This window comes from Tupaia chinensis, unplaced genomic scaffold, assembly GCF_000334495.1.
Source record: "Tupaia chinensis unplaced genomic scaffold, TupChi_1.0 Scaffold000423_1, whole genome shotgun sequence".
Taxonomy (NCBI): Eukaryota; Metazoa; Chordata; class Mammalia; order Scandentia; family Tupaiidae; genus Tupaia; species Tupaia belangeri.
Genome location: NW_006159928.1, coordinates 2,533,618 through 2,551,483, shown reverse-complemented (window position 1 = coordinate 2,551,483; position 17,866 = coordinate 2,533,618). Strand labels below are relative to the sequence as shown.

Here is a 17,866-nt window from a genome sequence, read left to right as displayed (position 1 = left end):
TTGTCACAGCCATTTAGGAGCACAAGTGTGGTATGGCCTGTTGTCATGCCAAAGGATAGAGAATGAACTTCAGAGGATCTTACAATAGCAATTACAAACATTAGACCAAAACTATCAAGTCGCCTATATCATTTCCAACTATTTATCCAGAACTAGTAAAGTTATCTCAATCAGTCACAAGAGGAGCAGGGTTTTAGTCTAGCCATATATATGCAGAATGGAGAAGATTGGGAAATAAAACATTAACAAATAGAGTTTAATGAATAAAGCAGTAGCCATTTTTCTTTGAGAATCAAACCAAAAAAAATAAAAAATAGGACAGTGTTTAGCATAGAATCGGTTACAGTGGTCTTATGTGGTTGTGAGCTTAGTTATAATCCTATTTTATTAGCACATAACTGAAAGTTGAATTTCTTATCTTCTTGATTGTCACTGAGAACTACAGAAGAGTGTGACAGGGCTGGGATTGTCATGTTCTTGTAGGTATTGGAACAGCAACACATGATGTAGTAAAACGATTCTTCAGATGAGACACTCTGAAAAAGCCCAGGTTCTCTGTGTTCATGGTATTTTCCCTGTCTAGGTCTAATGGAAGCATAGCAGGTGACATGCAGAATGAAATCTTGAGATATCAGTGCATGACTGGTACAATGGCTTTTCAACGTCTTTGGAAATAAGACCCCTCTGCCTCCTGTTCCATCACTTTTTAGTATATGGCTCACATTCCTCATGATAGCCTTAGGCATTGTACCGTATTAAGATTAGCCACAGAAGCTGTCAGCTGAGTTTTCTTTCTAAAGAAATCTATGTTAAAAAATTTATATTACTTAAATTTTATTGGCCAAAATTTCACCACAAAGAAATATGAGGAAGAGGATATTTTAGCTTTCCAACTTCTTTATATCTGAACCATCTTCCATAAATTTCTGTATGTAAATGTAGGAAATTTACATTCTTGTTGAGAACAAGGAAGAGGAAAGAAATTTTGTTTAAAAATAAAATTTATCTGTGGGGGATGAAAGGCATAAATGTTTTCCAAGAAAATAGATTTGTAGTATTGACTTTTTACGTACTCTTGTGAAGTATTTTCTATATCCGGTAATTTATGGTTCTCACTAAACTGGTTCCATTATTAGGGCACAGGAGCATTAAAAATAAGCAAAACTTGAGACAGAAAATTAAATGTAAAGGCTGAGTTTTGGCTGAGCAAACTGTATGGTTCTAGAGAAAATTAAGTTGATAGATTTTTATCAGCTTCTGGATAAAATCAAAGAAATATTAATAAAAAAACTTGAGTGGTTTAAGGCCTACAGAAGATTGCATTATTTCTTCATAGTTTTTGCTTCCTTACTGGCCTTTCAAAAGCTCCCTGTAGGTGACCTATACCACTCTGCCAGTTAAACTTGATCACCAGAGAAGTGACTATGTGTTGGTTCCATTCAGAGCCAATTATAGGTGCCACATGTTTCTGCTGATCACTCTTGTGCTTCCACCTCCAAAATAAAAAAATATACTCAAATACTAGTTGTCCCTTTACTTTAGGTCTCAGAGTATAAGACATTTGCTCCAGAACTATATCAAGCCCAGTTATGTCAAGCCAAGCCCAGCACAGCTACATTAGATGTGCTTATTGTAAAACACTAAGACATGGGGGTTATTTAATGTCACACGTATGGCTAATAGATTTCTCATTTCATATGTCCAGGTGTATTTACAGAAGCAGTTGATAAGATTAGGAAAGCAACCTCAGAACATGCATGTAGTGCTTCTCTGGTAGGCAACTGTTCTCTGGAAAGGGGAAACATCGTCATGAAGAGGCATGAAAACTTAAGCATACTGGATTAACAGGAGAGAAGTGCAGCTTCATCACTTGTGGGCCTCATATTATGAAATTGAGAGAGTTCATGATTCTCTACCCACTTTACCCTAAAAGAAAGAACTGTGAGATAAATAAGATGCAAGCAAAATGGAGACTCCCTAATGAATTGACCAGATAAATATTTGGTCTAGTCTTAGGTAGTGAGTATACATTTGCCTTTACTAAACTAGATTATTTTCTTTAATGCTCATTTAGTTCTTTTTCTATGAAAAAGAGAGAGACAGACACAGAAACACAGTTACCCCCAACACGATCTTACTGTACAGTCTTCCTCTGGTTCAAGCAGGCCACAGGTACAAGCATGTGTGCCTAGTACATTCAGGAAGGTGCCAAGACATGAAGCCAGCATTTTTCATGTGGGTCCAGTTGCAGTAACACTACAGCATAACCTTGCTGCTTGAACTAAAATATTTATTTGCATATGTTGATTAAGGCACATTAGAAGTGGCAGTATTTTAAAATGTTGGAAACTTTTTAAAAATATATAATTGCGGGAACCAGCAGTTAGCATAATGGCTATGTCATTGGACTCCCATGTAGTCGAGCACAGTTCGAGTCCCGGACCCGGTGGCTTAAAAACTCATGCCGGGCGTGTGTGCGTACTTGCCCAAGATCCCGAGAGGAGAATGGAGGAGAAGGGATTGCTGCGTGACCATCCCCCCTGCGGGGGATTTCTCACTCTCTGTCTCTATGTCTTTCTCTGTCTGGCTGGCGAGTGCACGCACCCTATAGCAAAAAAAGCTCTCAAAAATATATATATATATAATTGCTAGAAGATGCATGTACTTGTCACAGAGAGGAGGAGGAAAGAAGAGAGTTAGCTAGAAACCACCACTCAAGGAAGTGTGGACACACTACAATCCTTTTTCCTCCATTTAGCCAGGATTTGGGGCACCCACGAACCTGCACCTGGCATGGTTTTCAAGCCTACAGGACTGGGATTTGAAGCACAATCACCCTTGCAGAATCTATCTTCCTTGTATACAGGGTTTAATCAACACACTGTGAGGTCGGACCCATATTTTTCTTTAGGAACAACTAAAACACCTTTTTTTTTTTTTGAGAGGTTTTTTGCTATAGGGCGCGTGCGCTCGCCAGACAGACACAGAGAGACATAGAGACAGAAAGTGAGAAATCACCCCCCAGGGGGGATGGTCACGCCACAATCCCTTCTCCTCCATTCTCCTCTCGGGATCTTGGGCAAGTACGCACACGTGCCCGGCATGAGTTTTAAGCCACCGGGTCTGGGACGACGAACTGCGGTCGACTACGTGGGAGTCTAGCGACATAGCCATTACGCTAACTGCTGGTTCCCCTAAAACACCTTTTTTAAAATTGATGTTAGTGTTGTAACAACTACCAAGGAAATTATGAGTCATCTCAGTACTCAGATTTTAAACACAGATAATTCCATGAGATGTACCTGGCTAGATTCCTACCTATAAGACATCTGCAATGTATATGCTCCATGAAGAGAAGACTTAAACTTCATCATTACGCACTGCTCATTGCAGTGCCTGGCTCCTTGGAAGTGCTCAATGAATTATTGTTGAGTGGATTAGAGCTGAAGGAATTTTTGCAACTAATAGTTTCTAAGTTTCGGATTCTGCTTTGTACAATAGAGACAACTCGAGAGGATTAAGTAAGGTGTAAAATTTAGTATAGTGCCACACACATGGTAAGTACTCATTACAGGCACAACCAGCTGCTACATGCTGCTAAGACATTGTACTCCACAAGCTGGGACCACAAAGGAGGCATGGATTATATTCCTGGCCCAAACTAAAGACTTAGCATCCTAGCTACACAGAAGACTAAGGCAGGAGGATAATAACTCAAGGATGGAGTGGGCAATATAGTGAAATCTTCTCTAAAAAAGATGCTAGGAGGTTGAGGCAAGAGGATCACTACAGCAAGATGCTATCTACAGGCCAATAGGTGGCATAGTGGATAAGATGCTATACTCCCATGTGGCTGACGAGTTTCAAGTCCCCGGATCCAGCAGCTTTAAACTCATGTAAGGCACATGTGCATGCATGCCCAAAATCTCAGGAAGAGAGGAAGAGAATGGAAAGGAAGAGATGATGGAGGGTCATCCCCCTGGGGGGGGCGGGGCAGTGGTGGTTTCTCACTTTCTGTCTTTTTGTCTCTCTCTGTCTTTCAGGCACACACATGAGCCCTATAGCAAAAACAAACAAACAAAGAAAAAAACTCTCAAAAAAAATTCTATCCAAAAAAAAAAAAAAAACCCATTAAAAACTGAAAGAAAGCACTTAATACATTAGAGTGGTTTTAATTTTTCCCATCATTACTATAAATAAAATAAATAATATTTAGGCCAAATCTATGGTTTGGTTCTATTCACCTATAGACACAGGGAAAAAATTGGGTTTTGAAAATTTCTTCTTATATTCATCAACATACCTGCTAACGGCTACAATGGACCTAGTGAAGTTAGGTAGTACATATAATTTGGCTGACATGTAAGATTAGTGATCAAAGTTATACTAAATTTAAATGCACTCTTTACGTGAGCAGAAAGTAATAACAACCTATTAAAAAAACTATAAATCTTTATGTACATTACTTCACCTTTTATTTACTATAAGCAGTCATGACTATTCTGAGATCCCACAGGCAAAGTTAAATGACTCTCTTAATATTATTTTACCTAATATTAAAACATTTTAATTAGGAGTCTTCATGTAGTCTAAAGCTCAAACTTAAATAATTTGTTCCAAAGTCCTTTCTTTTACATTAATCAAACAATCCATTCATGTAAGAATATTACTGTTGATGATAATTATTAGGCAATGGAGGATAGGGACAGATTCTGTGTTCCCTGTCACTCCGTGAATGTGGGAGCAAGTACCTTAACTTGCCACAGCCTGCCAAGTTTAAGAAAATGATGCTGTTTATGTCGTTTAAGCTCCATTCTAAATGTTATCACAGACATTTTTCATTGTTTTATGTACCACTAAAAAATTAAAAATTATTCCTAATTAAACTGAGTGGCTCCAATTAAGAAAGATCATGATTTAGATTAAAATGTGAAAAAGTTTGGAACCCAGAATTAAATATTATATTTAACTAATCTGGAAAAGGCTATTTAAACTGAACACAATCAAAAAGTCTCCATTGTTATGAAAATTTATGGGGGGGTAGATGTAGAGATTAAAGTTAGATTTAAATTCTTAAACTGGTTTCTTAGGAATATGACCTTCCTCATGTCTCAACTTCACCAGACTACCTTTTCTATTAAATGAAAATCATTTCAACCTATACATTCAATAGCTGGCACAAAAATTGCATGAAATAATATATATGTAAATGCAGCAAGCCTAATTCATGGAATATAGAAAAAAAATTTAAAAATAATTTATTCTTTCATATCACGCAAAAGCTGACCAAGATGAAGGGCAGAAATTAGAATGACAGAAATACTCAGTGACAAAAATGGGGATATAGACCTGAACCCAATTCCAACTTGGATTCTACTTGTTCTTGGTTTAATATACATACTATCCACACATTTGCCATTATCTCCCAATAATAATGTGCTACTTCCTGTGCTATGAAGATATTCTTCCTTTGTTTTTCTCAACCTTATTATTTTATGTATTTTCTTTTCTTTTTTTTTTCCCCCAAATTTTGGGCTATATGGCTTTGTTTGCATCTCAGGTTTCTCTGTTTAGACCCTCAGAGCTCGGTGATATTTATACAACATCTGTTCAAATTTGCTTTCTTGCCCAGTGACAATCTGCATTTTACCTGTGCATTATGAGTTTCCTCCCAAAGACAAATAAAGGTTAAATTCCCTAGGAGCTATCATTTCTGATACATATGTTTTAGGCAGTCTTTAATTTTAGCATCTTTGATTATAAAGGAGATTCTAAAACCTTTGAATTCTCATGGAATCATAGCATTTTAGAGGTACACTAGACTCTAACACAAAGAATTGTTGGCCACCAAATTTCTTCACTTAATAGAAAAACTGAAATCTAAAAGGACTAGGACCTTATGGCACAATACTAACGTATCTGACTCTACATCAGATGGCTGAGTGTTCAACTACATCGGAGTCATGGCATTAGGGGCCAGCCCCATGGCATAGCAGTTGAGTGTTATGTATAGACAGCCAATCCAAATGACCAGTCACAGTTTGAAAAACTGTGGCCCTGGATGCTTGAAAAAAATGCCAGGTACATATATGTGTCAGCCTAAAATCCTGACAAAATGAAGAAATGGAGGGGAAAGATGTGGTGTGACCATGCTCTATTGATAATACTTTTCTCTTTCTCTCTCTCTGTCCATAAATCTCTTATGAGCTCACATGACCTGCCAAAAAAAAAGAAAACAAACAAAAAGCATCTGACTGTCAAAGATCTGCTGGATAGCTGGTAGATCTTTCATGTCTTTAATACTACATGACATGTATGTCAAATATGAAAAGGACAGAGAACATGGGTCCTAACATGCATGGCTCAGAACTATAACAAATGCCCTAGATCTTCAGGGCAGGGGTGGAGGGGAGGCTAATGCATGCTAGAACATTTCTACCTGGGTTTTTGAAAGATGAGTTATTTAGATAATACAAAATATTCCATTTTGAAAAGCTAGCATGGGGACCAGCAGTTGGAATAATGGCTATGTCATTGGATTCTCACATAGTGGACCGTGGTTTGAGTCTCAGACGCAGTGGCTTAAACTCATGCCGGGCGCATGTACACACCTGCCCAAGATCCCGAGAGGAGAACAGAGGAGAAGGGATTTCTTGGTTTCTGTCTCTCTGTCTCTCTCTGTCTTTTTGGCGAGCACGTGCACCCTATAGCAAAAAACTCTCAAAAAAGAAAAAAAAGCCAGCATGGGGGGAAAATGTGCTAAAAAATATGAAACCGGGACCCTTTTCACAATTTTAATCTGTTCCAGGTAGCAATAATTCTTAACTCCCCCAAGGAATTCAGACAGAGCATGCACTTCCTGCTGGGCTTTGCTTTCCCAAATCCCAAAGAATTCCCTCTGAGCCTATTAACAAACCAATTCATGATGTGAACAAGTAGGTAGTTCAAAATTCTGAATTCACTGAGACATTTGTCAAGTAACATTTGAAAAATAAAAATTAGATTTTCCTAACAGAAAGCATCAGGCATTTCTAATTGCATTCACTTGGCTGGCTGGCTGTGACTCAGTTTTGCTGATGTTGGCTGAACTTTTTCCACGTAGCTAGGGCCTTAGCATGGATTCACCAATACTGTCACAATAGCGACTGAAGTTTCTACTCAGAATGATTAGCGGCATTGTAACCATCAACTAATATATCAAAAACAAAGTGGAGGAGCAAAATTCAGAGGCAAGTAAGTGAAAAAAAAAATGAAGTTAAATATATCAAAATAGTAGCAGAGATGTCTTAACAAACAATTAAATATGGGTCCAAATATTAAGAGAAAAAACATAAAAGCTTGAAATTGGAATATGGAAGTTGATAATGAAAACCATGGGTTTGTGTAGCATCTTTCAAGAGCAGGAAGGACCATTCTGAAACTGGTCAATAACTCTTTATTATTTTGCTTCTATTACCTAGGTGATCCAAGTGACAGCAATCAATGAAAGGATCGTTTAATAATCTAGAGACTGAATAATTAAGGTTGTTGCCATATAGTCTTTTTGTTTTAGAGAGAAATTTTCTTGCTGTAGGGCTTGTGAGCTTGCCAGAGAGACAGAGAGATACAGAGAGACAGAAATCAAGAAATAATCCCCCCCAAAGGAGATTGCCACACCACAATCCTTTTACTTTATTTTTCTCTTGGGATTTTGGGCACGCACTCACACGTGCCTGGCATGAGTTTTAAGCTGCGGGATCCAGGACTTAGACTGCTGTTGACTATGTGGAAGCTAGCAACGTAACCATTATGCCATCTGCTGCTCCCAATTGTCATGTAGTCTTTCTACAGAATAATATATATTTGACAAATGGCTTTCAAGAAAATAAATAAGTCTTGTATAGAAGGAGAAAAATACAGAGGAAAAGAAGCAGCAATGAAATGAGTTTCAATTACCAAAAGTTACTTACAGGAGAAATACAAGTGAAAGAAGAGAGTAAGCTACCAATTGCTTAGAAATATCCTCATAACACCAAAGATTCACAAGAGTGATGTCCACAGGATTGAGGGAAGTCTTTTTCAGAATGTTTGTGAATGGTGCTTGAGGCATCAGTGGAATACATGAGGTGATTTCTTATGGTCTACATGAGTGCCGTCATTGTACAAATCCAATTTAATCAAGAATTTTAAGGAATATTCTTATCAATGCTTTGATATAACAAATGTCATATTTAGAGCCCAAATTTTAATAAATAAGTGTTTTTTAGTATTCTAACTTAAAACTGAAGCATATCATTTGACTAAATTAAATAATAATTATAATCAATATATATCTTAAAGTATGAAAACATTTAAACTATTTGCCCCTATCTCTGTATCTCATGTTAACTAATTAATTTTTTGTTGTAAGGCATCTACACCCACTGGAGAGGAGTGAGATGGAGAGATCCAGAGAGAAGGAGAATGAGAAATCACCCTCAAAAGAGGATGACCTTGCCACAATCCCTTCTCCTGCCAGGATTTTGGACATACACACACATGTTCCCAGTGTGATTGACAGCTATCAGGTTCAGAACTCAAATCATGGTCAAATATGTGGAAGTCCAGCGCCTTAACCACCATACCACCTGTTGGCTTCATATTTAAATAATCTATACTTTCTTTTAGAACAATTAGTATATAATTATACCCCTAAAAATCCTACATTTTAAATGTAGTAAGGAATCTAATCAAGAGTTTTTCTCTTTTAACATTTTTGGTATTTGTCCAAGCCCAAGAATCATATTGTAGAGGCATTCATTTGTTTCATGGAGAATTAGGATCGCGTAACATACTATAAAGAGAAATAGGGAGTCAAATTCTCATTATGGCATCTGGAATAAAAATTCTTCAGCCCATATCAAAAAAAAAAAAAATACTGTGGGACCAGCAGTTAGCATAATGGCTATGTCACTAGACTTTCATGTAGTCAACCATGGTTCAAGTCCCAGACCCTGTGGCTTAAACTCACATCGGGCGAATGTCCGTGTGTGCCCAAGATCCCCAGAGGAGGATGGAGGAGAAGAGATTACAGCATGGCCATCCCCCCTGGGGACTGATTTCTCACTTTCTGTCTCTCTGTCTCTCTCTGTCTTTCTGGCGAGTACACGCTCCCTATAGCAAAAACCACTCAAAAAAATTTTTTTTGTAAATCAGGCCATACTCAGAAAGAAAAGTTATTATAATAACATATAAAGATCCTTCCAAAAGACAATATGACATAGACCTTATATATATTTTTTCTATTGCTGCTATAACAAACTTAATGATTTTCTGTATTTTCCACCTTGGCTGTTATTTGCTTTGGTCATCTTAAAGAGTGTGGCATCATGCTTTCTATTTCCCAACATGCTATTCACAAGTGAGTAAAAGTTCTTACTCAGTTAAGGAGAGTGACTACAGGATGCTTCCCTTCTTATTGTTGATTTGCCAGTTAAAGAAGAAAACCATCTTTTTAGTAGCCACCAACATCGCAAATACGCTGCACCTAACTTTTCATCAAAATCAGCAACTATAATATCTTGATACAACATAAGTTTATGTTTTAGATTTGGAGGTCAGATTTCCAAAGTGTGTCTCAATTAATTAAATCAAATTATCAGCAGGGCTGAATTCCACTGAAGACTTTAGATGAGAGTCCATATCCTTGTCTAGTCCAGCTACTATAGACTGCATTCTTTGGCTCATGTCCAATTACATCTTCTAAGTCAGCTACCGTGGCTTGACTTTTCACACTTGACCTCACTATGATACTGACTCCTCTGTTTATAAGGCCCCATCCTAATAATCCTGAATAACTTCTCCATTTCAAGGTCAGTTGATTAGCAAGTTAAAATCCATCTACAACCTTCATTTCCTCTTTGCACTGTCACCTAATGTATTCAAAGGTTCTGGACATTAGATTATGAGTATCTTTGGGGGCCCACTATTTGTCTACCACAGAACTGATACAATATTTTTTCTCTCTTTAAAGCCACCTACATATTTGGTGACTGTCTTGGGGAAAAAAAAAAACAGGGAAAAGAGGAAATAATATAAAAAACAGACTTTCTCAGGAAAAGAATGCGTCATAACAGACTATTTGAAGCTTATGAGTGAGAAATACTATTGATTATCTTGTTTAGAATTTATCTTTCCCTAGATGCTTACTGCAGCCACCTACACTCTCCAATCATTTTCCAACAGAATGGAGGCTCTTAAAACCTAGATCAATTACTAAAATAAAAAGATGCATTGTCCTTGCACATCTAAGGAATATGGGGGTTCAATTTTTGGATCGAACACATTATTGCACATCACAATAGTGGCCCTTAATACTGAACTTTAAAAATATAACAGATTTCCTTGACACCACACAAATCTTTAAGAAGAAATGCAAGCATTGTTATTTGACAGATGAGATTCACACATGTTAATAGATTGTTCATAAAACTGAATAGCAGAGAAGTCTGGAGGAGTCTGGGGTTATGAAAAACACCCTGAGTTCCTGGCTTCTAGCTCAGTATTACTGTTCTGAGGAAAGGACTGACATAAATTAATTTTCTAAGAACATTTTACATTTCAGAATAGGTGTTTTGCTTGAATTTTAAGAAAACTTGTCAGTTTGTTTACCAGAACTACAAAGTACAGATTGAAAATCGAGCATTACCTAATACATAACACACTGTCTAGGCCTTCCATAGATATTTGCTAAAACATGTGCATGAAACTGAATCAGAGAAGAGCAATTTAAAGATAAATACATCATGAAGCGATGCCAGTAGAAAAGGGGTGCATTTAAGAAAAACAGATAGATTTTAGGGGTTTGGCAGTTTTATGAAGGCATTGTGGGAGGAAAATAAAAAAATATTTCAGAAAATAAACTGGAGAGAATTTTTAAAGTCTTAAATCCAAAGAGTGGCACTGGACTGTGAAATTAAGGAGAAAATTTTTCAGCAGCACATAAAAGAGTCAAAGTGGTGGTAATGGGGGTTATTATTACCCAGGTGAGTACTGAGTACATTAAGTTGCTGAAGAAGTAGCGGCAAAATGTAAGTGATGCTGGTACAGGTGAAAAGATCACCTTTTTCTTTAATTGGGAAATCAACAAAAAAGAAGGAAAGCAGTGTCTTCCATTTTTAATCACTTTCCTTCACTAAGAACTTTTATTTTATTTTATTTTTAGAATTATTTTATTTAACTTTATTTATTATCATTATTGTTTTTTATTTGACCAGAGAGAGAGAGACAGAGACAGAGAAAGTGAGAAAGCAAGCCATCGGGTCTGGGACTCAAACCATGATCAATCATGTAGGAGTCTAGCCCCCTGAGTAAGAACTTTTACTGAATAGTGACCAATGAAGTGGGGAATAAAAAGCAGGATCCAGGTTTCTGTAAGACAAACAAGGCAATAACAGCCAAGGGTGAAAATATTGAAAATCATAATGTTAGAATGAATGACTCCTAAACAAAATAGAAGCATTCTGAGTATATTATGAAAGAAGAAAAATATATTCTAGAACCTACAGTATGTGTGTGTGGAGGGGGGAATCAATGAATATTTTTTTTTCTAAGTGAGGCATGTCAGTAATAATACTCTCCACTGACTTAGAAGATATTCTTTTTTGAAAGTTTTCCTTTCCCTGATTTAAAAAACTTGGGCATACTGTGGAAGTCAATTGATTTGTCCAAGACTTTATTATGTGGAAGTCACTGGCAGAAAAGTACCATTTGATCTTAATTGCTTTCTGAGTATATATGGTTGACGAGTACTCCAGAATCTTCTACAGAATGGGTCCTTATACAGGACCATCATATTTTCTTCTTAAAAAAAATTTCCAGAGTGCACATGTTCTGGCCAGAGAGAAACAACGAGAGAGAGAGAAAGTGAGAAAGCACCCTCTACCCCAGGGAAAATGGTCAAGTTGTAATCCCTACTCTGACACCTCTCTTCCTCGCTCCCCTTTTGGGATTTTGTGTACTTATGCACACATGCTTGGCATGTTTCTCAAGCTGTTGGAACTCAAACTACACAGTCGCCCATGTGGGATCCAGCCACCTTAACCACCACCTCAAGGGCTGGCCCAGGACCCCTTTTTAATTATACACAGTTTAGGCTTAGTGCTTTTATTTATGTATTACTGAATTCATTTTGTTCTAATATTTGCTTTTTCTATTTTGCCATCAATTCTGGTAAAAAAAAATAATCACATCTGTACTTAAAGCTACATTTTGATCCTTTTTTTAATATATTTTGGCCTTATGAAAAAAGTAAAATGTTCCAGAGAATTATTCATGAGAAAAACATTTCAAATGAAGCTAATATATAATAAACATAAAGAAAAGTATTTAATTCATTGTTTATTTTAAAAACTTATCTTTTGTTCTGGTAAAATGTTCAAATATACATTGATAAGTAATATTTTACATAAGAACCTTGAGATCAAGTATACAAATAAGAGGCAGAAATGCTACTGATTGCCTTAACACACATATTCACATGCATGTGCACAAACACACACACACATACAGGTTGTTCTCAAGGAACTAGTATGAGACAAGAACATGCAAACACTAGAAAAGTGGACTATTAGCCAGGTAGATCTGGAGGATGGGCAAGTGCTCTTCTAGACAAAGGAAAAGATATAGTTCATAGTTCACAGTTGGTGCTTAAGAGATGAATCGGGTCTTAATTAACTAGATAGTAAAGTTCTACCAGTGATATCTTTTGGAAAGTCTCTCAACGTTTAAGCTTCTGAACTATATATAACAGGAACTGTCTCTTCTCTATTTTATGTGAATGCTGAGGGTCAGCTATGATATAGAGAGAGCATAAGTGATAGGTGCTGTCAGCACAACTGTCACCCACTCCCCACACCTATGCTATTATATACATTCTTTAAGTCAAAAACTTTCAGTCAGTATGAATATCTTTTATTTCAAGCAGAGACTAGCTATTAATTTAACTAGTGTAGATTTCAATTCCAGAAACAGTTGTATGGACTTCATAATTTGAAATTCTCCTACAACATTAACTGAGGAAGGTTGCATTAAATGTAATAGTAATAATAGTAAGACTACCTGGGACCAGCAGTTGGCATAATGGCTATGTCGCTGAACTCCCATGTAGTCAACCAAAGTTTGAGTTCCAGTGGCTTAAACTCATGCCAGGCATGTGTGCGTGTGTGCCCAAGATCCCAAGAGAATGGAGGAGAAGGGATTATGGCATGGCCATCCTCCCTGGGGGGTGATTTCTCTCTTTCTGTCTCTCTGTCTCTGTCTTTCTAGAAAGCACATGTACCCGATAGCAAAAAGCTCTCCAAAAAAAAAAAAAAAAAAAGTAAGACTGCCTTTTACACCATATTGGTAAAAGTAACAATAACACATAAGAATACCAAATATTGCCAAGGATGTACGGAAATACACAGGAATATATTGCTGATATAAGTATGAATTGATGCAACTATTTGGTTTGGTTTAATCCAAAAATATAATTTGCATGTGTATGTGTTTGTGTGTGTGTGTGTGTGTGTGTGAGAGAGAGAGAGAGAGAGAGAGAGAAAGTGCGTTTGTATATATACATATACTATTTACGTATGGCTGGAGAAAAAGACATAAAATATGTTCATTGAAACATTTTTGTCATAATTTGGAAATGTGAAATTTCATAAACTAAAGGAGAATAAATAAATTTTGTCATTTTCATGAGGTATGAAAATGAATAAATTTTTTTATTATTTATATTTTCTTATTAATAATTTAAAAGTGTATCTAATGGCATGGATATATATTAAAAATGGTACTGCGTGAATAACAAGAGGATATAATGTTTAGTTATAATACCATCCATATAAAGGTATAAATACAGGCAAAATGATACAATATCATGTTTATATACATGCATGGTATGGAATAAAGTATATATAATGATAAATTCTAGGAGACTAACTGCTCTGGGCAAATATGCCAAGTGCTAAATTTGACAAAGCTGCATGGACCTATATTCATGAGTCTTTTCCACATTTCTCTCTGTAATACTCTGTAGGCTTAAAATTTTTCCATAGTAAAACCAGTATTGTACTTTCATAAAAATGGATATTCTCATGGTAGCTAGGTAAACATCCATGGAAATGGAAGTACTCTGATACCAAAATGCAGGGCAAGTATTCTGCTACTTGAGGTCTTCCACTACTTGAGAATAGAAACTGGTTCAGTATTGGTAGCTCAATATTCTGGCAGTCATTGCTCTAAGTTCTTCACACCAATGATCTCATTCAAATCTTGCAACAATTCTCTGTGGAAGATACTATTATTTCACCCTTTGCAAGATGAGGAACTGAAATCCATAATGGTAACTTGGCCAGTAACACACAACAAAAATATTGGGGCACTAGGATTTAAACCAGACTCTGGGTTCTCAACTAATATGTAGATGCCCTTGGCCATGAGTTTAAATTAAATTCTGAGTGAAGTTCACAGTGCAACAGTGTTGGCATCATCTGAGAACTTGGAGCCTTGTCTTAGGTCTACTGAATCTTAAACTCTGTGGCTAGACTTAGTGAAATGTTTTTAACGAGTCCTCCAGGTGACTTTGATCTATGCTAAAGTTTAAGAACCATTAGGTTAAAGCAATGTACAGACCTATAGATATCTAAAAACGAAACCACAGAGACACTGATGGCAATATAGGACCTTCTTCTCCCCCCAACACACAATGAATAACTCTTCTTCAGAGACCCTTGGCCACCCCCATGATGCTTCCTCACCTTCGGAATTGGTGTTCCCTATGTCCCTGCCCAGGAAGGCCTCTCTCAATGTTCCTGGCATCCCAGTCCTTGAAGATCTTCCTCAGAATAAGGATGAAAAGGAATGAAAACAGCAGCGATGCTCCAGAACCCCAGGACCTGAAATTCTGCACACATTCACCTCATTGATTTGGCCCCTGTTCAATAGGAGTTTTGACATTTCTGCTATGATCCCTAAGTTTATGAACACACAGATTACAGAGCATTACTCTATCTGTATCTGTCCACTGAAAATAAAATCACTACCAAGAATGCTTTTGGCTTGCATATAACTGATTTTATGTTGGAGATCCTTAAACAGAAAGACACTGAGTTAACCGACTTTCGAGAGGTTGCCAGCACTTTGGAGGCCAGCAGCAAGACCTGTGCTGTGAGTGTGTGGATGCCATCCATGCCGGTGTGTACAGAGTCCATGGGGGGCTGGACAAAGGTGTGCCATCTCTGGAGGAAGTGGAGAGCAATGGTACAGATGGAAGTGCTACTGAAACAGGAACCACCAAAAAGGCTCCAAAGCCAAAGAAGAAGCATTTGTGCAAAACCATGGAGCAGAATATAAATGACCTCAATGCTTCTGAAGCACATTGAAAAATGGGAGGTTGAGCCCATGATCCAGAAGAACACATTTGATGAGTGTAGCACAGCAGGAGTGTTTTTCTTTATCCTCCGCTGCCATGACTCTAGCAATGAGCTGCTTGTTCCTTCGGAAGTCTAGATTCTCTCCAGTCAGACCCTCTTGAGATGCCTGATTAGAGTTGGGTCGAAATGACAGAGTTTAAAAAGCGCCCTTACAGCAGTGTGTGGAAGACTGTCAGGTCTGCCCTTCCCTGACTAGATTCCAGTTCACTAAGTGGGACATTGAAATACATAATGAGTCTGTGTCAGTCCTGGTAGACAAGTTCAAGAAGAATGATCAGGTGTTTGAGATCTACGCTGAGGTGGAGGAGAGTGACTGTGAGGACTTCCCTGATGGTGCCCTGAAGGGTGGTTTTGATGTCAATGATGAGCCCAACCACACTGCAATTTCCCTTGAGGAAGGCAACATTAGGATCATGTGCCAACCTCTATCCATGAAACCTGGAGAGTATTGCTATTTCAGTCCCTGGACTATGTCAGTGTTGGCTGGCCCAGATCACTGGCCCTTTAGGTCTTGACACAAACATGATACTATGTCCAATCAGAGCACAAAAAGAAGAGTACAAGGAAAGATTTTGAAATTGACTTTGAGGATGACATGGACTTTGATGTATGGTTTCATAAAACAAAGGCTGCTACTGGCCTGACTAAGTTCACTTTGGAGAACCAGAATTGGAGAGTCACCACTCTTCCTATAGATTTCGACAATGCGGTTCCTAGTCTCATCCAGCTTCATCCCAAAACAGGCATCAGGTTACTAAAGACAGCCAAAGGCAAGAAGAGGGCAGAGACCAAGCATTATGAAGAGATTGGAGACTATGATTACAACAGCCCTAATGACACCTTCAACTTTTGTCCTGGTTTACAAGCTGCTGACAGTGATTATGGAGTCAGATACTGTGGGACCAGTTGGGTCCTTCACCCTCATGCCTTATCCTTGCCATTTGTCTAAGACAACACAAGAGAGTGGTAACACTCCTGAAGTCCAAGGATTACACATCACAATATATGGGGAGTCTAATCTGATAGCTGAGATTCAGAGGTAAATAAAATTGAAACTCACTATGCCAGCACTGCTAAAAAGATGGACATGGAGAAGCTGAAGCAGAGCATGTGGAGCTTACTGGAATTTTCCAGAAAGGGAGCAGGCACAGAGGCAGAACATGGTGAAAATGAAAATGGGGCCCAAGAGGAGGGAGCTAATGAGATGCTCAGCAGGCTCACAAAGGATCTGCAGTAGAACCTGGCCCCACCCATGGCTCAGATTCTCTCCATACCTCTGGTTTTTGCTATCACCTACATTCAGCCAATGACAAAAATCTAAAGCTAGAACAAACAGAGGATCTTTCTGATGTTCTCTTGAGGCAAGGAGATTGAGTTCACTGTGGAGAAGTCGGCAGCAGGAGGTCCACCACCTTCCATCCACCTTGGGTAAAGGAAGATGCCGTGGGCTCGCAGCAGAGCTGTGGCCAGCTGTCACAGTGTCTGTCTGTTCTTTTCTTCTCTCTGTCACAGTCTGGGTACCAGCACCCACAAGCTCTGTCCTGGGCTGTTGAACGTGTTCTGCTCTGTGTGACCACCCATGAGGGAGGAAGGCGGAGTGGTGAGGCGGCTGTTTTGTTCTGTGAGACCTATCTCCATTTCTCCATTCTTTCTACCTATGTATAATTTTAGTTTCCTAAATCAGTATGTGTTGTTCTCCACACTTCAATCTTGTAGAAAATTATTTTCCAGTAGGCACTGACTGTTGGCCCTAAAGAACTGCCTAATCAGTGTACATAAAATACACTGTGCCTGTACTTATAAATCTAAATATAATGCTTGAAAACAAAATCATTTGGATTAATGTGGGGGAAAAAATGAAACCATATATCTTCCCCCATTGTTTTCATTCCATTTGAAACCTCATGCTACTTGATTCACTCTGTTAAATTGTGTGTGAGCTACAGAAAGGTGGCAAGAGGCAATATATCTTCTTGGAAGTGTGGTAACATTTTTGTGGTGGGAAAACAAAATGTTCAGAGAGAGACCTGAAGAAGAAGCAACATGGAGAATCTGTGTTGTGTTAACGGCAACATTATGCTAACATAAAGGGAAGATTCCCTTTCTACTTTCATATATATATATATTCTGAATGGGAAACCACATTTTGTATGCTTAGGGGATAGATCTAAATTAATTAATTAAAAAAATAGTTTCAGGAGAAAAAAGAAAACTTTATTGAAGCATAATTTATAGATACAATAAAATGCATCTGTTTTGAGTCTACAAAAAGAAAAAAAAAAGGAAGATTCCCTTGGAGTCTTCTCCCATCCATGAATTTCAGCCTGTAGATTGAAACCTCCTTCTTCAGGAGACATAAGACAGACCAAGTTAGTTCAAACTTCTATAATGTTGTCATTTGAGCCACACACAGTCTGCAAATAAATTTA

At 37.8% G+C, this 17,866-nt stretch overlaps 1 pseudogene; it reads left to right on the top strand.

Annotated features, from left to right (window-relative positions):
* Positions 1-14,713: 14,713 nt before the first annotated feature.
* LOC102472141 (condensin complex subunit 2 pseudogene) lies at positions 14,714-16,811 on the top strand (annotated as a pseudogene).
* Positions 16,812-17,866: the final 1,055 nt, after the last annotated feature.